Source organism: Myxocyprinus asiaticus, chromosome 24, assembly GCF_019703515.2.
Source record: "Myxocyprinus asiaticus isolate MX2 ecotype Aquarium Trade chromosome 24, UBuf_Myxa_2, whole genome shotgun sequence".
In the NCBI taxonomy this organism is placed as follows: domain Eukaryota; kingdom Metazoa; phylum Chordata; class Actinopteri; order Cypriniformes; family Catostomidae; genus Myxocyprinus; species Myxocyprinus asiaticus.
Genome location: NC_059367.1, coordinates 27,679,047 through 27,691,425, shown reverse-complemented (window position 1 = coordinate 27,691,425; position 12,379 = coordinate 27,679,047).

The window sequence follows — 12,379 nt, the reverse complement described above, 5'->3', positions numbered from 1 at the left end:
GGTCCTACGAATCCACACAAAGCTCAGCCCTTTTGTTCTCCATTCTTTTTGCTCTTCAGCTTCTAACAAGAGCCAGCACCATGTGGAATATTGTCAACCACAAATGTAAAAAGAATCACTGGGATCCGATGTTAATGGCACTGAGACCGCAAGATCACAGATCCAGCTGGATGGTAAATGAGGACTAGTCTTTGTTTTGTTGTTCTTGCAGCTGTTCCTGTTGTTTGCTGTTGTTACTTGCACTGTGAGGCCCTGGGGTTGCCAGCAAGTGAGGCAAAAGCCAGACCCTCAGGATTGTTAACAAAGAATGTCAGCCTCCATCTCTGCAAGAATCATTATAGAAACCACAGTTTGTTTGTATGTTCACCATTCCAGCATTGAGGATTGTAATTGGTGGAGTTAATTGGGTGGTCTATAGAAGGTTAGATCACATGCAGTTCTGAATTGCTCAATATTCAGGGTTCATTGAAGTATTAGATACTTTAAGATCAACAGGTAAGATGTTATAATCTTTGACTTGACATTCTTGTTTATGGTTGTAAAGATTCCTTACGAGGTTTGACCAAAATAGTCTCTTGAAACCCGTAATAGATCGTAATAATTAGAGATGGTGAAATTGTTAGATATTGTATGAAAAGGTACAACTTTTAATCCCATAGATACCAACTAATCGACAAACAGAATTTCAAATTAATAAAATGCAGCCATCAAATTTGAGCTAATGTCCTATCCAACACTTTATTTTAAGAAATGGAACATCTGTGAACAAATTTGATTACTCATTCAATATTTATCAATTCAATACAAATGACAAATGTATGTCAATTACCTGGAATATCCTTCCCTCATCTCATGCCTAACCCCAATGTGTTTTTTTATTGTTGTTGTTGTTGTTGTTGTTTTTATCTTCCGTGGTACACAAAAGTTATTTTCCTTTTAAAATCATGGTTAGGTGTAGGGTTTGGGAAAGGGTTTAGACTTTAGGTTAAGGTTTAGGTTAGGGGTAGGGGTTAAACGTTGGAAAATCATAATAACTTTGTCCTATAAGCTGATTTATGGATATTATAAGCTAAATTGCACAATTGTTTACAATTTTGCCATTCTCTTCTTAAGACTTGTCATGAGACTGTGTTGGGTTTGACTTAGAAAATATTTGAGACATCATGCAATCAACTAAGACAAAATTCTAAATACAATTGGGCCTTGATACATGCTCTATGGATATGCAACATAGCAATACCTCAAACTAAAACTGTTTTACAGATGGTAAAGTAATCATAAATTAGCATTAATTGTGCTGTAAATTAATAATAAATAAGTAAATGTGCTGGATAAGAATTTCCACTTATGACTGTAATTTAAATTAGTGCTCTATTTCAGAATGACTAAATGACTAGTTGAAAACAAAAAGTGTAATTTCTGTAACACTAGTGTCAGCAAATGTTTTTAATCTGATTTTCCGAACACTCCCCCATCTGTCATTGGTTAGATAAACAGATAGTCCTGCCCCAAACTCATGATATTAATTGGGCAAGTGTCACTGTGTCAGGCTGGTCAGGACTACCAAACACTATATACATTTAAGGGGAAACAACCTATAAATGTGCTGTTTTTTAAATTTATTTTTATGTATCTTGTATTTTCTTTATCATTTTTATGTAAAGCACTTTTAATTGCCATTGTGTATGAAATTTGCTAAAAATAAATAAATAAATAAATAAATGAAACTTACCTTGCCTATAAATGGCTTACTAATAGAATGGCTTACAAATTGTTTCTGCATATTCAGCTGTGATTGGAGAAAGCATTTTGGCATCAACAAAATTACAATTTAATATTATTTAATTATGCAACTCACTTCTCTGTTTAAAATGCAAACTGATCATTACAGAGATTCCTACATTCCCCATTGAGGGAAAACTAAAACCTACCTGTAGTCAAGACAGTGGTTGCAATCTGTATTGTGAACAAAGACAAGCAGCCAGCACTACAGAATATCTTCTTGTTTCAAACCAAAGTGTTTTAAAGTGTATTCACCATCATCATCTCCAAACTGAAGAATCTCCTTTGGTTTGTGGAGTTTCAAGCAAGAACATCTACACAGTATGCCTCTTGCAGCTTGCAGACAGAAAATATTGGTCTCTTACTGCCCCTATCTGTAATTAGTGCTGATCAAGAGGGATAATAAGCGATGGCTAACGACAACGTGCAACTAGATGGCCCTGATAGATGGTCAATTCTAATGATCGGGTCAGGACGTTTATTGGATTTAAAGCAGCCGTGATGGGCCCTTCTTAGCCTTGCCTGGATAATTATCACGTTCATGCATGATTTAAGGTGACAGTGAGCAACGTCAAGGGCCTTTCCCTTTAATTTAATAATTTTGTTATCAATGCATTTATGCAAGACTTAACAAAGGGATGTCTAGGAGAGAATTAAATCAAGCAGATGAAAATTAGTGCAATGGTGTGACAGCTAAAGCCAGTTCACAGGGAAGGAGTGTTTTGTGATGTCATCAGGGGTGTACTGAGGTTTCTTTGGAAGTACGCTACCCACTGTCATATAAAATGTGTATGGGGCATTTATAGCTAACTGGCTTATTTGGAGGACATTTTTATCTAACCTACAGTGCATTCAAAACATACATTTTATCTGTGTGTGTGTGTGTGTGTGTGTGTGTGTGTGTGTGTGTGTGTGTTTCCTGGGAATCACACTAAAATCTTAGCATTATAATTGAAAAATTTCAAACAAAAGCACGTTATTTTCTAGGTTATGCCTCAACAAATGTAAAATATGTCTCAGATATGTCTCAACCTAAAAAATTAAGGGGGTTTGAATGAGTGAACTGTACAGAGCTCACCCACAGAGCTCAAAATAATACAACATGAAAGAGGCTGGGAAAAATGCATTTGAAAACATATACATTTTGCTGCACCTATACTGCTGTACACCTCTCACCCACAATCAGTTTTGGGTAAATTACTCAAAATAAAGAATCCACTACAAATTACTAGTTATTTCTCTAAAAAAAAAATTATCAGATTACTTTACTTTTTAGATGATCATATTACTAATTATTTTACTTTTAAGTTACTTTCTAAATCACTTTTCCTAGAAAAGTTTTTCGCTCAAATTCAAAACATCTATATTTCCTCCTCATTCACTGTCACACACCCTTCAGCTGTCACAGAAGCACTAACAGACGTAAATATGACTTTATTTGAAATGTATCACACATATTACTTTAGCGTAAGTAACGTAATTACTTTAATGGAAAGTCAGTAACTGTAATCTGATTATAGGAATTTAAAATGTAATGCGTTACAGTGCTTTTTTGACGAAAAAGTAATTAGATTACAGTTACTAATTACTTTGTAATCGGATACACCCAACACTGTCCACAATAGAATGGTGTTTTCCTCTTCCGAAAACGGACACTTTTGAAAACATGCTCTACTACCACATACTTTGGAAAATGGTGATGAAAACTGATTTTTGAACCGAAAATGTGTTTTTGTGGATGTGGCTTAAGAGGCATTTTATTTGTTTTGAATTTATCTGCTCAAAATCCATCATATTGACAAAAATCGTTCATAATCCAATCTTTCAAAAATCATAATCTGCTAAGTATTTGTGAGGCACTTCTCTAAAATGTTGTGGAAATCTTGATAGGGCCAAGATTTTACTTCTATGTGAAAACAGGCATTTTCAGTTGCCGCAATCAGATCCTCACAAAACCCTTTTTTTATATATATACCTCCCATACTACTTCAGCCGACCAAAACAGCATTGTTGCAAAGTTTTGTTTACTTCCAGTGTGTTCAGAGGTCAATGTAAACCCCCAACAGAATCCAACAGAAACCAACAAACCAAAACAACACCATCCAAATTTTAAACAGTTGGAACTGAACATGGGAATTTTACACCTCTGTGCCAATTACTTCCCTCTCATAGCTCCTCTCTGCTCTCTCAAATGAGAAGCCTCCCTGTTTCATAATGAAGAGCCTAACAAACAGAACTGAGCCACGTTGAACCGCACCAATTGCCATGGTGACTCCTCCAAATGTGTATCCGCTATATGTAGCCTGAATCCATGGAAGTTCTAGGTATATTTATTATCTATATTATATAGTATTCTTTTGTTGTTGTTGTTGTTGTTGTTGTTGCTTTCTCTCTTGGTTTATTAAATTCAGTGGCATGCAGTAATGTATAATTAATCAACCTTTTGCTGTAGGCTGTGGTAAAACCTTTAAAAACTTCCCCTTGGAAGTTTTCCCCTAACGGTCTATTTATTTATCCATTTATTTATCTTTTATCAAGTCAGTTACTTTCTTGGTTAGTGAAAGTTTTGACAAACTTGGCTGGAGGACTTGTAAGGCTGTCTGGCAGTGGGTACATCAACTCAAGTCCTGAGACCAGCAGAAAACCACACGCCCAGTCCAGTTGACTGCTGAGACTGACACTTTTAGCCCTATACTGTTGTGCAAATGTCTATCTATGTGTCATACAGGCTCTCAGGTTTGACAGTGAGTGAGTGAGTGAGTGAGTGAGTGAGTGAGTGAGTGAGTGAGGGAAAGAGGGAGTGAGTGAGTGAGTGCATGGTGTGTTCTATTGACACCTGATCTGTTAACATTGATTCTGACAGAGTTGTGAAAGAATGTCTGCAATCATAATAGAGATTTCTCCACGAATCTGAGTGACAAGGCACTTGACATTGGGAGATGTCTATCACAAATCAAGAATTTTGGCCAGGTACTGAAAATTGAATATCGAATCTCAGTTTACACAAGGACACCTTCATTCCGAAATACAGTGTGATGTTTTGGGCTGGCATGCATAAACGTGAAACTAGGATGAACACAGAATTGAATGACATAACACAAGCGTATTTTTGTTTTCACCCTCACCCTCACTCTCTCCCTCCCCCCACCTCTGTAAAATGATAATCCGAGTCTGTCTGTCTGATAGACTGGAGTATGATTCAGTAAGACAGTGACTGACTGCACATTCAATCTGTTTCAGCATGGGAGCAGTGGCCCATTATCTCAACCATGTGAGACGCCTGCAGCGTGAGAGCGCAGCCCGATCAGCTGGCTCCAGTGGCAGGTTCGCAGGGAAAGTTATCAATAAGCGATTGTCTCTAGTCATTTAGGCTGTCACGTTATGACAGGGCTGAAAATTAAGCTGGCAGATATTAATAATAATAGAAATAACACAATGCCGAGGGGAAGATATTGGGAGAGTTCGGGAAGGGAGTTACAGATAGTGCGAGTGGGTGGATTTGTGTATGTTTGTGAGTTCATATATGAGTTTATGTAACTTTGCTGGCATTTTATGCAATGTTAATTGATGAAATAATTTTGATTATTCCTGTTGAGAGTGATATAGATTTTTCTATGTAAAGTATGAATCAAAATCAGAGTGTGTTTCCATCTAAAAAGGTGATTAAAATGGTTGAAAATATCATAATATTATCATTTGTGACTGAAAAATAACAGAAAACAGGAATTTGAGCAAAAACATCTGACCCTACATATTAAACTTTGGTGCATATCATCTCTCACCGTTTGGGCTACAGACATGAATTTATACTTTACATAATACAACTTGGTGAGGAGAAGTGTGCTGTTACTTTTATAAGTGATCCGACCTACAATATTTGCCTGGCTGATAATAAAACAGGTGAAAAAGCCCCATGGACTTGTATTGAACAAGGACCAGAATAGAAACTTTCGGTGGGCTTATTTTACTTTTTTGGCAACCACCTACTAACGACCCAGCAATCCTGTAGCAATGTGCTAAAAAACACTCAGAACACCTTAGCAGCTGCATAGTAACACCATGGCAACCACTTATAGCACCATAGCATAGTGGTGGGGATTATTGGATGGGTAAACACCACTTAAATGTTAAATGTGTTATTATTATTATCATCATCATCTAGTCATAATGTTAGAGTTTTTGTAGAGTTTAATTTAAATCGATCTGTTGGCAAATGTAAGATATGTGTTTTGTAGTCATCGTGATTCAACATTTGTTTGTCTCGGATTTGTTGATAGATTTATTGCTACCAACTGTTATCGCTGTTTGATTTGTCAGTTTGGCAGAGGTTTGAGATACAATTAAGTAATTTGGACTGGTTGCCAGTTTGAGTTAATAGAGTCATTCTTGTCCAAGACTTCTGAGGTGGCAATCCTAAACATATGGTAATTAAGCACAGCACAAACACATTTTACCTCCTCCAGTTATGTTTAATGTAGCCGGGGTCATATTTCCTTTTACCTTTAGTAGTTCCTCCCATTTAAAAGTTAAGACTATTTTGTTGTTCTAACTCTGCATGAGAGAGTGAGCAGCAGTTTATGCAGACTGAAAACCTTGTTGATGAGAGAGATCAATGGAGAATGGCCAGACTGGTTCGAGCTGACATAAAGGCTATGGTAACTCATACAGGTGCATCTCAATAAATTTGAATGTCGTGGAAAAGTTCATTTATTTCAGTAATTCAACTCAAATTGTGAAACTCGTGTATTAAATAAATTCAGTGCACACAGACTGAAGTAGTTTAAGTCTTTGGTTCTTTTAATTGTGATGATTTTGGCTCACATTTAACAAAAACCCACCAATTCACTATCTCAAAAAATTAGAATACATCATAAGACCAATAAAAAAAACATTTTTAGTGAATTTTTGGCCTTCTGGAAAGTATGTTCATTTACTGTATATGTACTCAATACTTGGTAGGGGCTCCTTTTGCTTTAATTACTGCCTCAATTCGGCGTGGCATGGAGGTGATCAGTTTGTGGCACTGCTGAGGTGGTATGGAAGCCCAGGTTTCTTTGACAGTGGCCTTCAGCTCATCTGCATTTTTTGGTCTCTTGTTTCTCATTTTCCTCTTGACAATACCCCATAGATTCTCTGTGGGGTTCAGGTCTGGTGAGTTTACTGGCCAGTCAAGCACACCAACACCATGGTCATTTAACCAACTTTTGGTGCTTTTGGCAGTGTGGGCAGGTGCCAAATCCTGCTGGAAAATGAAATCAGCATCTTTAAAAAGCTGGTCAGCAGAAGGAAGCATGAAGTGCTCCAAAATTTCTTGGTAAACGGGTGCAGTGACTTTGGTTTTCAAAAAACACAATGGACCAACACCAGCAGATGACATTGCACCCCAAATCATCACAGACTGTGGAAACTTAACATGGACTTCAAGCAACTTGGGCTTTGAGCTTCTCCACCCTTCCTCCAGACTCTAGGACCTTGGTTTCCAAATGAAATACAAAACTTGCTCTCATCTGAAAAGAGGACTTTGGAACACTGGGCAACAGTCCAGTTCTTCTTCTCCTCAGCCCAGGTAAGAGGCCTCCCCGTTGTCTGTGGTTCAGGAGTGGCTTAACAAGAGGAATACGACAACTGTAGCCAAATTCCTTGACATGTCTGTGTGTGGTGGCTCTTGATGCCTTGACCCCAGCCTCAGTCCATTCCTTGTGAAGTTCACCCAAATTCTTGAATCGATTTTGCTTGACAATCGTAAGGCTGTGGTTCTCTCGGTTGGTTGTGCATCTTTTTCTTCCACACTTTTTCCTTCCAATCAACTTTCTGTTAACATGCTTGGATACAGCACTCTGTGAACAGCCAGCTTCTTTGGCAATGAATGTTTGTGGCTTACCCTCCTTGTGAAGGGTGTCAATGATTGTCTTCTGGACAACTGTCAGATCAGCAGTCTTCCCCATGATTGTGTAGCCTAGTGAACCAAACTGAGAGACCATTTTGAAGGCTCAGGAAACCTTTGCAGGTGTTTTGAGTTGATTAGCTGATTGGCATGTCACCATATTCAAATTTTTTGAGATTGAATTGGTGGGTTTTTGTTAAATGTGAGCCAAAATCATCACAATTAAAAGAAACAAAGACTTAAACTACTTCAGTCTGTGTGCACTGAATTTATTTAATACATGAGTTTCACAATTTGAGTTGAATTACTGAAATAAATGAACTTTTCCACGACATTCTAATTTATTGAGATGCACCTGTATAACCACTCTGTACAATTGTAGTGAACAGAATAGCATCTCATAATGAACAACACCTATCAACTAACCTTGATGCAAATGGGGTACAACCAGTGCCGTATTAATGCACATGCTTACTGGGTCTTAACCCCTGGGGCCCGCGGCTGCAGGGGGGGCCATGAACTCCCAAGAGGGGGGGCCCGGTTGCAGGAGGACGTGTATGTAAACACGTTCAGTGGGAGACGCTGATGTAAGAATATAGACAGTGTGCAACAGCTAAACCTGTCTGTGTAGTGCATGGTCATAGAGTGACAATGTTCCATGGTTAATTTTTTTTTCACAACATTTGTATGCTCACAATATCTCCCTCATGCATTGCTAAAATTTTTCTTTTCCTTCGCACATTAAATTTCAATGTTAACCGCTGTAGTTACTGACCTTCTGAGAGAAACAGGTGCACTCCAAAAAATGCTAGGAGTTCAAATTAAAGTTCACTAAGTTGAATACGTGGTGAACTGCTGACGATAGTGCTGCTCTGTGATGAAGTATTACAGGCAGTAGTCCAGTACTTGAAGGTAACTTGCGGTGGAGCAGATGGTTGGGTTCCATGTCTGGTTTATGGGAAAGTCAGCGTTTTCTAGAACACTTCACTCCAGCAGGGTCTGTGCCACAGTTCCGAGCAAGACCCCCTCTCATAAGTCACAGTACCAGGGGAATAGTCCCCCTTTGATATTAATGGCTGCCCTTGTGGCACAGGGCGACGGAGCATCGGTATGTGCTGGGGGTAATTTAAGGGCAATATTGCTGCTTTTCAGACTCAATATTATACATAATTTAGGCATACAAGCACTTTTGAGGATCTCAAAAGTCTTTGGGTATATTAATTACTTTTGGGAAGTCCATGTCCTGTGCTGACATCCATGCTCTATTTACGATTATTAGCATTTTGCCAAATTTTTTATAATTATTGTACATGCAGCTTTTATGAGCCCATACTACTTAAGAGACTACATGGAATATTTGTTGATTTAAAAATTCATTTGTCACACTGAAGGACCATTTAAAATGAGCTAATGGAGGGGAAAATTATTGAAAAAAATTATAAATAAACTTAAAATATACATTTACCCTTATACATTATTAATAGTAATACATATTAATGTTAATACATATTCATATAACATAAAATCTGAAAGCATAGTTGTTCAATGGGTAGTTATGTGTCAACTACCCATTAATGGTACAGTGTTTATAAGAAAAAAAAAGCTCAGCTATATGATAATCTGCCATTTAAATGGCATCTTAATGGTTTATTGATGATGATGTTCACCTTTCAATTAATTTCTGGTGTCATTTTTGATTGACACCTCAACATACTGCATTGCAAATCAATAATATTACATTTTACAATACACAAGCCACACAAAGCTGTTAAACATCCACCTCTACATGCTCCAACATCTTGATAGATGAGAATTATTGATTTCAATGTTTGCTAAAAATATCTGTCTATTTTCATAAGCACAGAGCCTGAGTAAGAGACTCATGAGACCAGAAAAAAACTGTACCACAAATATTTAAAACAGTGTAACATCTAAATGCTGATTTACAATTGGGATGCGTTGCAGCTATGTTTCTATAGACCCACAATGGCTGACAAGCCATCTGACAGCTGACGCCACTCAGATAAGCCCTTACACAGGCTCGAACAGGAAGTGACATGAGTGGGAACACAGTGACAGCCGCTTACTGGAGAGTAATAAACTGGCAAAATAATTCCGCATTGGACACACTTACCCAAGCAGAAAGAGTCTGAAAGGCAAGACAACATCTTGTGTCATCCATCTTCCTTAAACAGTGAAGCTGCGACAAAGTGGGAAGGAGAAATTATGATAAATGAAAAGATATATTTAGTCAATACCTGGAATTCTCCTTCGTCAACCCCCTCTGGTTTTTGTTCAAATAAGAGTCTGGTTGAAATGAAAGCAAATGAGAGGAGGTAAAGTGCCTGTGGTCTCACACACACACGCACACACACATACACAAATATACACACAAAATCTACAAAAAACAGAAAATACAGAATTATGAAAAAACATTGTGAAAAAACAAACAAACAGCTGAATTAAATTAACAGTGAATTATAATCAGTTTCATAATTGAGAGCCATATTGATGAAAATGGGCATGAGACAGGTCAACACCGCTTTCTCCATCATAGAGACAGAATACCAGAGGGGCCTCCCCAACCCTGCCATCTCATTTGCTTTTTTCTTCCTTTCTTTCTTTCTTTCCACACACAAACAGCAAAAGGCAGTGTGCTCCTCACCAAAACACTGGCATAATTTATTTTACTGCCTCATTTGAATATGATGAATGCCACAGCCGTTTGTGTTTTCACAATAAACGAGTAATTGTGAATCAGTCGATTCGGGTCCAATGAATCATTCTCCAGACTGCCTCCTCTTGCCAAGACATTATAGTTCATGAGGACTTTAAAAATGACGAGTGGTGAATTCTGATATTTATCGTTAATCTGAGCAATTAGCAAACTGAGCGATAAGGAAGCAATTAGCAAAAACAATTGTTTACAGTATAATTGACCATTTTTCAAGTGAAATACAGCCCCCATTTTTCTGCTAAACCTCTTAATTAGGACTGCCAATTTTTTGTCACTCGAATACATGACTAAGAACATTTTCTTCATTTCAGCCAAAATTATGGGACACCCCCACAATACAAGACAGCTGGCAACCTCAAGTTTGCAATTTAAATGAAAATGACATTGTTTTCTTTGTTCTCATTAACTGTCACAGGGAACTGTGGATTACATACAGCCCAGCAAAGATTTGGTATTATTCATAATGTAAAAAGTGGATTCATGCAGTTGTTACCATAACCAGTCATTTCTATTGACGTTTCAGTCGTGTAACCTAAAGTAGTTAGGTTATATTATATAACCTAACTATATACCTAACTTATATTAAATAAAATTTTTCATTTGAATAAAACCAGGTACTGTAAATATCCATTGGCAGCCAAAAGTTTGGAAAAATGTACAGATTTTACTGTTTTGGAAGGAAATTTAATTCACCAACGTGGCATTTAACTGATCACAAAGCATAGTCAGGATATTACTGATGTAAAAACAGCACCATCACTATTTGAAAAAAGTCCTTTTTGATCAAATCTAGACAGGCCCCATTTCCAGCAGCCATCACTCCAACACCTTATCCTTGATTAAACATGCTAAATTGCTAATTTGGTACTAGAAAATCACTTGCCATCATGTCAAACACAGCTGAAAGCTATTTGGTTTGATAAATGAAGCTTAACATTGTCTTTGTGTTTGTTTTTGAATTGCCACAGTATGCAATACACTGGCATGTCTTAAGGTCAATATTAGGTCAAAAATGGCAAAAAAGAAACAGCTTTCTCTAGAAACTCATCAGTCAATCATTGTTTTGAGGAATGAAGGCTATACAATGCTTAAAATTGCCAAAAAACTGAAGATTTCATACAAAGGTGTACACTACAGTCTTCGAAGACAAAGGACAACTGGCTCTAACAAGAACAGAAAGAGATGTGGAAGGCCAGATGTACAACTAAACAAGAGGATATGTACATCAGAGTCTCTAGTTTGAGAAATAGACGCCTCGCATGTCCTCAGCTGACAGCTTTATTGAATTCTACCTGCTCAACACCAGTTTCATGTACAACTGTAAAGAGATGGCTCAGGGGTGCAGGCCTTATGGGAAGAATTGCAAAGAAAAAGCCACTTTTGAAACAGAAAAACAAAAAGAAAAGGTTAGAGTGGGCAAAGAAACACAGACATTGGACAACAGATAATTGGAAAAGAGTGTTGTGGATCTTAACCCCATTGAGTTTTTGTGGGATCAGCTAGACTGTAAGGTGCGTGAGAAGTGCCCGACAAGACAGCCACGTCTATGGCAAGTGTTACAGGAAGCGTGGGGTGAAATGTCACCTGAGTATCTGGACAAACTGACAGCTAGAATGCCAAGGATCTGCAAAGCTGTCATTGCTGCACATGGAGGATTTTTTGATGAGAACTCCTTGAAGTAGTTTAAGAAGTTCTGAATTTTTTTTTTTCAAATTGTAATAGTAATTTTTCACATTATTAATGCCCTGACTATGAATTGTGATCAGTTGAATGTCACTTTGGTGAATAAAAGTTTTAGCCGCCAGTGTAGTTACCAGACAAAACATTTTTCACAGTGACAGATGAAGTCTCAAACATACACAAACTCATTGACCTCCAATCCAACTACAGTTATGAAAAACACAATCTAATAGTGACTTTTCTCCTCTCCCAGCATATTCAGATACACAGTACATGCAAAGCATGAAACACAGCTA